The sequence below is a fragment of the Ovis canadensis genome, chromosome 3 (assembly GCF_042477335.2).
Source record: "Ovis canadensis isolate MfBH-ARS-UI-01 breed Bighorn chromosome 3, ARS-UI_OviCan_v2, whole genome shotgun sequence".
Classification (NCBI taxonomy): domain Eukaryota; kingdom Metazoa; phylum Chordata; class Mammalia; order Artiodactyla; family Bovidae; genus Ovis; species Ovis canadensis.
Window position 1 is genome coordinate 2,115,528 of NC_091247.1, and position 11,033 is coordinate 2,126,560.

The 11,033-nt window shown below is 57.4% G+C and overlaps 1 long non-coding RNA gene across 1 annotated transcript; it reads left to right on the forward strand.

The window, feature by feature from the left end:
• Positions 1-60: 60 nt before the first annotated feature.
• On the forward strand, positions 61-9,648 carry LOC138435340 (uncharacterized). Its single transcript, XR_011446578.1, has 2 exons — positions 61-861; positions 6,275-9,648. It is a non-coding gene; the product is annotated as an uncharacterized lncRNA (long non-coding RNA).
• Positions 9,649-11,033: the final 1,385 nt, after the last annotated feature.

Here is an 11,033-nt window from a genome sequence, read left to right on the forward strand (position 1 = left end):
GGGGCGGGGCAAGCGCACAAAGCCGGCCTCTCGGAGCGGAGCTACGGGAGGCGACGAGGAACAGAACGCCTCGGCCCCGGCTCACCGCCTTAAAGGGACAGTGCGCCGCGCGCGCCCTCTGCTTTAAGGCGTTAACCCTAGTAGTGGCTCGTTGGAAAAGACCGCGATGCTGGGAGAGATTGAAGGCGGGAGGAGAAGGGGACGACAGAGGATGAGATGGTGGGATGGCATCACCGACTCGATGGACATGAGCAAGCTCTGGGAGATGGTGAGGGACAGGGAGGCCTGGCGTGCTGCAGTCCATGGGGTCGCAAAGAGTCGGAGACGACTGAGCGAGTGAACTGAACTGGTAGTGAGGAGTTCAGGACCTTCTGCACCTTCTAAACACTGAAGTATGGTGATGCCTACAGGAAGTACTTGCGCGCCCCTTGGGTGTTCACATCCTGAGCGCGCCCTGCAGCAGCGCCCCAGGGAGGAGCCGAGCTCCCCGTCCCCGGGATTAGCGGGGCGCTGGAGGTGTCGCGTCTCTCCGCAACCGCGCAAGCCGGGGAGTGGCGGCGGCCGCGTCCACAGCCCCCGGCGCGCCTAGGCGGTTCTCCGCGTGGCATCTCCATTAGTATCGGGACACCCCTGTGAGGGGCCCTGGCCTTCCAACTTGGAAGAGAGGAACCTTGAGCTCCGAAAGGTTCAGAACCTGGACTCGGAGCTGCGCCCACCGGCTCCCCCGCAGGATCTGCCGGGGAGTCGGCGGGGCCTTCCCGCCCCTGGGTCAAGAGTTGTCTCCTGAGCCCCCAGCGCGGAGATGCGAACTGTCGCTGCGTGCGGGCTACTCTGGGGTCTGCGGGGTGATGGCCCAGACAGGTATTATTATCTCCTCGGGTTACAGACGGGGAAGGGGAGGCCCGGAGCGGAGGGATCAGCGGCCCAGGAGAAGCCAGAGCCGGTGTTCTGGCCCCAAATCCTGTGCATTCTCACCCCCGCTGCCCTGCTCCTGATACCCTCCAGGTCTTAGAATCGCGGTGGTCTCCGGAGGCCTATTAGAATTTCGTGCAGCCTCTTGTTTCCCAACTAAAAATGGGAACTCCGTATATGACACAGGAACCCGTGCAAACAAAAGGACAGAGCATTTGAAACGGAAATGCCCAGGGAATATGAGTTGTCATAGATACAGGAGCCCAAACTGGCAGCTGGCTGGAGTCAGCCCTTGCCAAGGAGGATGCCAGGGCTGGTGAAGTCCCCGTCTGACCCTGCCTGGCAAGGAGGCTGTGGCTACCAAAGGTAACAAAACCAGCTCTGGATGAAGAAGGGCATCTGCTTCCACCGGCTGCCTGGGCCCAAAACGGAGCCCATTAGGAATACCCCTCTGTTCCCGCTCAGACAGCTCTCCTAGCCATCCACTTCCCTGCCTTCCTACTCCGCTGCTGCCTCCCAGCTGGCTTTTTCCAAACCTCTCTGAAACACCGTCTGAACTAAACTCTTGGGTCCAAATCGGGTCCAAATCCAGTCTCTGCTGGCGGGGGTGACCAGACTGGTCTCCATCCTGTAGCCTAGAGCCACCCCCAAGCTGAGCACCCAGATTCCAGCCCAAAGCCGAAAGTACTGCTAACTCTAGAACTGAGACGCAGACCAGGTTCCCCGGTAAATGGGGCTTGCACTCCTCCTCTCCCCACTGGCCCCCTACTGCCCCACCCCACCCCCACCTCCCAGATAAAGCCCTCCAGTGAAAATGAAAAAATTAATCTTCTAGATCTCTCGAGTGTTTTTGCAGTCCATCCTGTGGTCATAGCTAAAATCCTGAAGCCAAACAGTGTATTGATAGCAGGTAAAGCAAGTTAACGGAGAAGGCAATGGCAACCCGCTCCAGTACTCTTGCCTGGGAAATTCCATGGGGTCGCTAAGAGTAGGACACGACTGAGTGACTTCACGTTCAGTTTTCACTTTCACGCATTGGAGAAGGAGATGGCAATCCACTCCAGTATTCTTGCCTGGAGAATCCCAGGGACAGAGGAGCCTGGTGGGCAGCCATCTATGGGGTCGCACAGAGTCGGACACGACTGAAGCGACTTAGCAGCAGCAGTGAAGCAGTTTAAACAAGGCAGGCGATCTGTTTATTGTCTCAAGTTTTAAATCCCTTGCTGCTTCTGCTCAGTCACTTCAATCGTGTCCAACTCTGTGCGACCCTACGGACAGCAGCCACCAGGCTCCTGTGTCCCTGGGGTTTTCCAGGCAAGAATACTGGAGTGGGTTGCCATTTCCTTCTCCAAAATCCTTTTCTACCCCTCCCCAGATATGGTCAGACTTAGGAAAATCACAAGTGGAAATGGAAGAGAGGGATAAAAGAGGAGAAAACATTTTGGAGCTTTGTTTCTTTTTTAGAACATTAACTGTGCTTTGGCCAGCAGGAACTAACTGGCCAATGAACTTGTTTCCATAAACATTTTTTATAAATACAGCATATCTCCGGGCTGTCCCCTCAGCCTGAAAACACGAGCATGTCCGGGCGCCCTCTCCACTCACCTGGATCCCCCCACCAGGCTCTCCGGCTCCCCAGGGCACCCTTACCTTCCCCCACAGCCAAAGCCAGTCCACTGGGGCTTCCTCTCCCGACCCTCAAACCTAGTGAGTCTTCCTGGCTGTGTTTTCAACGCTCCTAGCTCCTTCCCAGTGGAAACACTCATCTTTCCTTGTAATGCCTAGTTCAGTGTTTCCTGGCTGAGCTGAGTCGGGTTCCCTATCACAGCACTCTGAGGAGGTAGCTGGGATAAGAGGAGGGGAAGCACCGGCCACTTTAGTAAGTTTGTTACATATGTTGCCTCTCTGCACGTTCCCAGCAAGCCAGAAGCAAGTTGCTTTACAGCTTTTCACAATGCAGAAACTGAGGTTGAGAATAAGCGCGGCTGAGAAACCGCCCAAGGACATAGACATTCGGCACAACCACGGAAGCCAGGACTGGGAAGGCAGAGGCTGCACTCCCAACCACCAGACCACAAAATGCTCACTTAGTGCTGCTTATCAGAGGGATGGAAGGATGAGTAGAAGGCGGGTGGTTGGGTGGGTGTGGCTGGTAGGATGGGTGCGGGTGGCTGGATGGATGGTGGGTGGTTGGGGGGATGGTGGGTGGTTGGATGGATGCGGATGGTTGGATGGATGCAGGTGGCTGGATGGATGGTGGATAGTTGGATGGGTGTGGGTGGTTGGTTGGATGTGGGTGGTTGGTTGGATGTGGGTGGTTGCATGGATGGTGGGTGGTTGCATGGGTGTGGGTGGTTGGTTGGATGTGGGTGGTTGGATGGATGGTGGGTGGCTGAATGGATGGTGGGTGGCTGGATGGATGGTGGGTGATTGGATGGATCCGGGTGGTTGGATGGATGGTAGGTAGTTGCATGAATGTGGGTGGTTGGATGGATGGTGTGTGGTTCCATGAATGTGGGTGGTTGGGTGGATGTGGGTGGTTGCATGGATGTGGGTGGCTGGATGGATGGTGGGTGGCTGGATGGATGTGGGTGGTGGATGGATGTGGGTGGCTGGATGGATGGTGGGTGGCTGGATGGATGGTAGGTTGTTGCATGGATGCTGGGTGGTTGCGTGGATGTGGGTAGTTGGATGGATCCAGGTGGTTGGTTGGATGTGGGTGGTGGATGGATGTGGGTGGTTGGATGGATGGTGGGTGGTTGGATGGATCCGGTTGGTTGGATGGATGTGGGTGGCTGGATGGATGTGGGTGGTTGGATGGATGGTGAGTGGTTGGATGGATCCGGTTGGTTGGATGGATGTGGGTGGTTGGATGGATGTGGGTGGTTGGATGGATGGTGAGTGGTTGGATGGATCCGGTTGTTTGCATGGATGGTGGATGGTTGGATGGATGGTGGGTGGCTGCATGGATGGTGGGTGGTTGCATGGATGGTGGTTGGCTGCATGGTTGGTGGATGGTTGGATGGATGTGGGTGGTTGGATGGATGCTGGGTGGTTGCATGGATCCGGTTGTTTGCATGGATGGTGGATGGTTGGATGGATGGTGGGTGGCTGGATGGATGGTGGGTGGTTGCATGGATGTGGGTGGCTGGATGGATGTGGGTGGTTGGGTGGATGTGGGTGGCTGGATGGATGGGTGGTTGCGTGGACGGTGGGTGGTTGCATGGATCCGGTTGGTTGGATGGATGGTGGTGGTTGCATGGATGGTGGGCGGTTGGATGGATGCGGGTGGGCGGATGGGTGGTGGCTCCATGGGTGGGCGGATGGGTGCATAGATGGGTGGAGGATGGATGGGAAGCAGGAAAGAGGCTTTGCCAGCGGGAGCAGTCAGCAAGGGTCTGTGGAAGTGGCAGAGGTGAAATTAAGAAATCACCTCCTTGGAGGACTTGAAGCTTCGGAAAACCCATGTTTTGTTCCCTAGTGATACATCTTTCATCAGGCACAGAACTGATAGGAGTTGCTGGGAGGCAACAGAGGAACTGGGCACGGCAGCCACAGCGGGAGTGCTGGGTGCCCCCCGCAGCAGGCAGCAGGCTGGGTGGGGAGCACCGGCTCTTCACCGGCCAGGCTCAGAACCTTGGATTACATGGCAGGTGACGAGGGAGGGTGGTGGAAGATGTCCAGGGCCCAGGGCCGCCACGCGCAGCTCACCAGATTTCCCAGCTGGAAGCCAGCCTCTGCTGAGCCACCATCCCAGGGAGCTGCCGACGCTGCCTGGAGACCCCCAAGGCCCCTGCCGCCAAGGTCGGGGGGCTTGTGTTAAACCTCCTTTTCCTCTAGTAACTATGCCCTGGCAGCCGGTTTGGGAGACTCTGCCCCCCTTTTCCCTCCCTGGCCTCTGCTCTCCCTTCCCCCGCACCTCCCCCACGGTCCATCAGGACAGGTGGTGACCCCACGACCCCTGCGGCCTGGGGGGCCTGCAGCTCTCAACGCTGGTCTCAGAAGCCATCCCTCGTGCTCACTGTGCCCCTACTGCTTCCTCCCTGGGAGTTCTTCCTCAGTTCCCCAGCGCAGAAAGAACAGGGAAGACGGGAAGCTGCCAGCTCTTGACCTGGACTGTGGGGTTCCTCCTGATGTCTAACGTCAAGTTCCCTCCTTCCAAAGGCCTTTGCCCAGCTTGGACCCCGACTCCACATCCCGTCCCCACCCCCACCCCCAGCTAGGGAGCATCCCTTCATCACCTCCCCTCCAGGCGCCATCCTCCCGAAGGTCAGCCTTATATCTTGTCCACTCTGAGGAGACTGGCTGTCCAGTCTGCCTGGCACTGCCTGTGTGAGAACTGAGAGCCCTCATCACCAGCACCCCCTCCCTCCCAGGGAGCTGGGACTGTCACTTGAACCCCACCTCTGTCCCTCCTGTGAGCTCATAGGTGCAGGGAAGCCCAGCTGGGCTGAGACGCCTCCTGGGAGGGGGTACACTATGTGCTAGACCCTTCTAACGAATGCTTTCGCTTTCACTTCCTGTCGGATTTAAACCCACCCTAACTAGTTTGGCTCAGCTGGTCGAGAATCTGCCTGCAATGCAGGAGACCTGGGTTCGATTCCTGGGTTGGGAAGATCCCCTGGAGAAGGGAAAGGCCACCCACCCCAGTATTCTGGCCTGGAGAACTCGCAAAGAGTCAGACACCACTGAGTGGAGTAACTAGTCTCAAAGTCCCCAGTACAAAGCCCTGGGCCCTGGGCCTCCACCTGGCTCCAGGCCGCGCTGTCTCTGGGCGGGCCCTCTGCAGGTGGAGCGGGGCGCTGCTGGCATCTGTCTGGCCTGGAGCCGGGCTGGGCGGGTCGCCGGCAGGAATCCCAGGAACGCAGCGCCTGTTTCCACAACCGGGCCCCACCTGTTCCAGTCCGCAAATGGTCTGCACACCCGCTGCCCTCGCCTCTTGGCCCGGGGAGCTCCCCCTGCGGAGAGAGGTTCCCAGCCAGTGAGAAAGAAGCGGCTCCTGTGACAGGAGAGATGGCAATCAGAGACCTAAAGAGCCGGGGGAGTTTTTTCAGAGGCTTTAGAGTATTTTTCCGGGTTGGCGACGGGAGGGGGGTGGGGGGGCGGGGGGGTGCGGGGGGCGGGTGTGGATTGTGCAACAGCGGCATACGGGGCTGTTTTTAAGGAATAGAAATCTGGCTGCTGGTTTCTCACCTGTTTCCCTTGTCATGTCAAACTATTTCCACTTGTCCGTGTTATAAAACCCACTGCAGCTGCCCTTCCCGAGCGCCTACTGGATGCCTGTCTGAGTCCTGGCCTGAGGATCATAAGAACAGTCCTCTTAAACCCCGAACGTGGTGGTAAACTGTTCTGATTTTCACAGATGAGGAAGACAGAGGTTCAGAGAGTCCCAAGGCCAAAGTGGACGGCAGAGCTGGGACTCGACCTGCCCTCGGCCTGGAGTCCACGGCGTGTCCCTCTTCCCCGCGCAGATTCGATCTCCCCATAGCTGGACCCACAGTCACCCTGCGGCCAGCCCCACTGCGAGGCTCCTGTCTCGGGCTTCTCCCGCGTCCCCCTACAAGGCGCCAGCGATCCAGTTCCCACAGCCGCCGTGAGCCCTTGGCTGCAAGCTTGGGTCGCGGCCAAGGTTCCATGTCTGCAGATTGCTTCTGTGGGCTAAGATCCAGGAGCCCAGTTGGGTCGCAAGATGGGAACCTTCTCGGTGGGACATGTAACCCAGGAGAAGGGTGCCCTTCATGTGGGTGAGTGAGAGTGCCAACCCGAGGTGTCTCGCCCGGGGTCTCGCCCGGGGGCTGGAGGGGACCCAGGGCTGCAGCAGGGCGCGCGGAAGCCAGGCAGACCCAGCACCCGCCTCGCTGGGTTTCCCACGGCTCGCTGAGAATTCCCTGACGAGGAGCAACCGGCCTAAAATAGAAAAGCTGACACTGGGGAAACGCCAGGGGCCAAAGTCTGTGCCCAGGCGGTCTTGCTGCAGCCGCTCTTCCAGGGAGCCTGTCCGCTTGCCTCCATCCCCAGGGTCTTTAAATCCCCCCGCAAACAGCTAAGGGCCTGGCATTTGCAGGGATCAGGGGCGTGGACCGGACCGGCCAGCCTCTGCGTTTCCTCACGCCTGTCTTCTTCTGTGAGCCTGGCCTCAGGGATGAAACCCGAGGCAGAGAGGGCTGCCTGGCCACGCCCAGGCCCTTTGCAAGAGCTTCCAGCCCCCAGTGGACAGGACAGGCGTTCCCCAGCTGTGGGCTTGCTCTGGGAAGTTGGAGCGGGCTGGAAATTGGGGCCGTCTGGTTCTGTCTCGGGCAGAGGAAGTGGGGTGTGGATGTTCTGGCTAGTTCTAATCCCAGACGGTAACTTATGTAGAAGCTGTCTGGGGACCAAGCAGGAGGGACTGTGACGGTAGGGCTGCCGTTTAAATGAGAGAAGCAGCGATGCCGACAGCCCCAGTGAAGAATGGACCTCGGTGCCCTGTGAGTGCACAGACCCCTTCCGGGAATCATTCTCTCCGAAACAGCTGCAGGAGTCAGCTGCCAGAAGATGTTCAGGACAACATTTTTTTTTCTATTTTTGGCTGTATGGCTTTCGAGGTCTTAGTTCTCTGACCAGGGATCCTGCCTGAGCCCCCGGAAGTAGAAGTGCAGAGTCCTTCCACTGGACCGCCAAGGAAGCCCCACAGCAATGCTATTTACAAAGATGAAATACTTGGAGACGACGTAAACACCCAGCTCTGAAGGAAGAGGCGAAGCAGTCACCTCATGGTTCACTTGCTAAACTGTGTCCGACTCTTTGTGACCCCATGGACTGCAGCACGCCAGGCCTCCCTGTCGTTCCCCATGCCCTGGAGTTTGCTCAAAGTCATGTCCATCGAGTCAGTGATACCATCCAACCATCTCATCCTCTGTCGTCCCCTTCTCCTCCTGCCCTCAATCTTTTCCAGCATCAGGGTCTTTTCCAATAAGTGGGCTCTTCGCATCAGGTGGCCAAAGTATTGGAGCTTCAGCTTCAGGATGAGTCCTTCCGATGAACATTCAGGGCTGATTTTCGTTTAGGATGGACTGGTTTGATCTCCCTGCTGTCCAAGGGACTCTCATGAGTCTTCTCCAGAGTACACTGCTTCCTGGAACATTCTGTAGACTCCAAAGGACTGAGGTAGCCGGGGCATCGTGCCTGGGGGACAGCCACGCACACGCAGAGAGACAACACAAAGCTGTGCGAGGAGAAACGGGGGGGGGGGGGGGGGCGGGGCGGGGAGGGGCGGCCGGCTCCGCGGACTCTCGCCTGCGACAGGCACCCAGGCGAGGGGGCGGGGCGAGGCAGCATCCTTCACTTTCCCTTTCATGCCCCTGAGATTCTCCCAGGTGATGTCCTTTGTGATTAAACAGAGGAATAATGGGTCTCATTCATTTCCACAGTAGGAGACTGACGCACAGTTCAGCTGCTGCTGCTGCTAAGTCGCTTCAGTCGTGCCCAACTCTGTGCGACCCCATAGACGGCAGCCCACCAGACTCCCCCGTCCCTGGGATTCTCCAGGCAAGAACACTGGAGTGGGCTGCCATTTCCTTCTCCAATGCATGAAAGTGAAAAGTGAAAGTGAAGTCGCTCAGTCATGTCCAACCCTCAGCGACCCCATGGACTGCAACCCACCAAGCTCCTCCTTCCATGGGATTTTCCAGGCAAGAGTACTGGAGTGGGGTGCCATCGCCTTCTCTGACAGTTCAGCTAGGCCACTGCGAACATCTCTCCCTCTATGCAGCCCATTCCCTGGCCCCCTCTCACCCACCAGCACCCCTGAAACGGACCCATGTATCCTGTGCTGCCAGGAGCCTTGGACGTGAAGCTGGCCCCATAGGGCCCCGGCTCTGAGGAGCCCTCCAGGCCAGATCCACAGGTCACTGGTCCCAGAACATGGTTCCGGATTCTAGAATAGGCTTCTCGTGGGTTGGTGGAAAGTCAAGGAGGCCTTTCCAGATGGTGTAGGACCAGAGATACCCAAGGGCAGGGGCTGCCCTCCAACCAGGACGCAGGCTTGGGAGCCAGGGGGCAACGGGCAGGGTGTGGCGAACAGGCCACATAAACAAAGGCCGGTGTCGTGGAGGCGCAAAGGGCCGATGCTGGAGCAGTGAGTAGGGCCCGGCCGCAAGCTCTGGAGAGCTGGGGCCTAGGAGGCAGAAGGGGACGAGCTCAGAGCCTCCTGCAGCTCAAGGCAGGGAGGCCAGCCTGCAGCCCTCACACCTGGGGTCACTCCAGGTCCGCAGAAGATCCAGAGGACAAAAGGATGACAGAAACCATGCCTCCGGGGGCAGCAGCGGGGATGGGGCTGAGAGCAGGGCTCCAGGCTCAGGCCGTGGCCCCAGAGGCTGGCTGGGTTGCCCAGAGTAGCCCGGACAACCACCCTGTGGGCTCTGCCTCCTCTCCTGAATATGGGGCTGGACTCACCTCGCAGCACTGATGCGTGAACAGAGCCGCTATAAGCTTGAGGCGGCTGCCTGGCCCCCAGCGGGGCAGGGAGCAGCGTGGCAGGGAGAAGGAGGCGGGCCTGGGCCGCGCCTGCTGGTTCAGTGGTGCTGGACTCTCTTAGCTTTTGCTCACCTGGAAAGCTTGATTTCTCCATCAAATCTGAACGAGACTAGGCAGAGTGTTCTTGGTTCTTCCTTTATCGCTTTAAGTGCATTACCCCATTCCTTCAAATGCTATTTGTCACTCTTCCCTTGCTGGGAATAAATACTTTATTTTTGCCTTTAATTTCTGTTGGTTGGATTACTATGCGTCTCGGCGTGTTTCTCCTTGGGTTTATCCTGCCTGGGACTCTCTGTGCTTCCTGGGCTTGTTTGACTGTTTCCTTTCACATGTTAGGGAAGTCTTTAGCTATTAGCTCTTCAAATATTTTCTCGAATCCTTTCTCTCTCTCTTCTCCTCCTGGGACCCGTCTAATGCGAATGTTGGTGTGTTTAATGTTGTCCAGCTCAATGGACCTGAGTTTGAGCAAGCTCTGAGAGATGGTGAGGGACCGGGAAGCGTAATGTCCTTCGCTCTGTGGGGTCGCAAAGAGTCAGACACACACAGCAACAGTGAGTCTGCATTTCTTTTCTTTTCTTTCTTTGCATGTTCTGTTTGTAACAGTGATTTCGACTTTTCTGTACTCCAGGTCACTTATTCATATCCTGCTATTGATTCCGTCTACTGTATTGTTCTGGAGAAGAAAATGGCAACCCACGCCAGCGTTCTTGCCTTGAGACTCCCATGGACATTTCCACTTTATTTAGTTGCTTTTCTCAAATTTTATCTTGTCCCTTCATCTGTGACATAATCCTCTGCCTTTTCCTTTAGGTTAACTTTCTGCGATGTGGCTTTTGTGCCAGATTCTAGCTCTTCTTGCTGCTTCTGACTGTCCTCTGGTGGATGAGGCTAAGAGGCTTGTGGAAGCTTCCTGATGGGAGGGACTGGCAGTCGGGAAAACTGGGTCTTGCTCTGGTGGGCAGGGCCGCACTCAGTAAGAGTGGAATCCGATTGTCTGCCGCTGGGTGGGGCTCACTCCCTCCCTGTTAGTGGTCCAGCCTGAGGCGACCCAGCCCTGGAGTCTGCAGGCTGTATAGTAGGGTTCGTGACAACCTCCAAGAGGGTTTGTGCCAAGGAGAACCTCCCAGGACTGCTTCTGCCCTTGTCCCATCCCTGCAGTGAGCTCCTGCCTGCCCACACCTCCACAGGAGACTCTCCAGCCCCGGCAGGTGGAGCTGGTTCAGTCTCCCAGGGGCTGCTGCTCCTCCCCTCTGGGTCCTGGCGTGTGCAAGGTTTTGTTTTTGACCTCTAAGAGTGGAGTCTATTTCCCTCCGTCCTGTGGAAGCCCTGTAATCAAATCCCACTGGCCTTCAAAGTCAGATTTCCTGGGGATTCCTAGTCTCTTTGCCAGGTCCTCAGGCTGGAAAGCTCGATGTGGGGCTCAGAACCTTCACAACAGTGGGGGAACTTCTTTGGTGTTATTGTTCTCCAGTTTGTGAGTCCCCTACTTGGTGGAAAGGGGCTTCCCTTGTGGCTCAGCTGGTAAAGAATCTGCCTGCGGTGCGGGAGACCTGAGTTTGATCCCTGGGGTGGGAAGATCCCCTGGAGAAGGGAACGGCTGCCCATTCCAG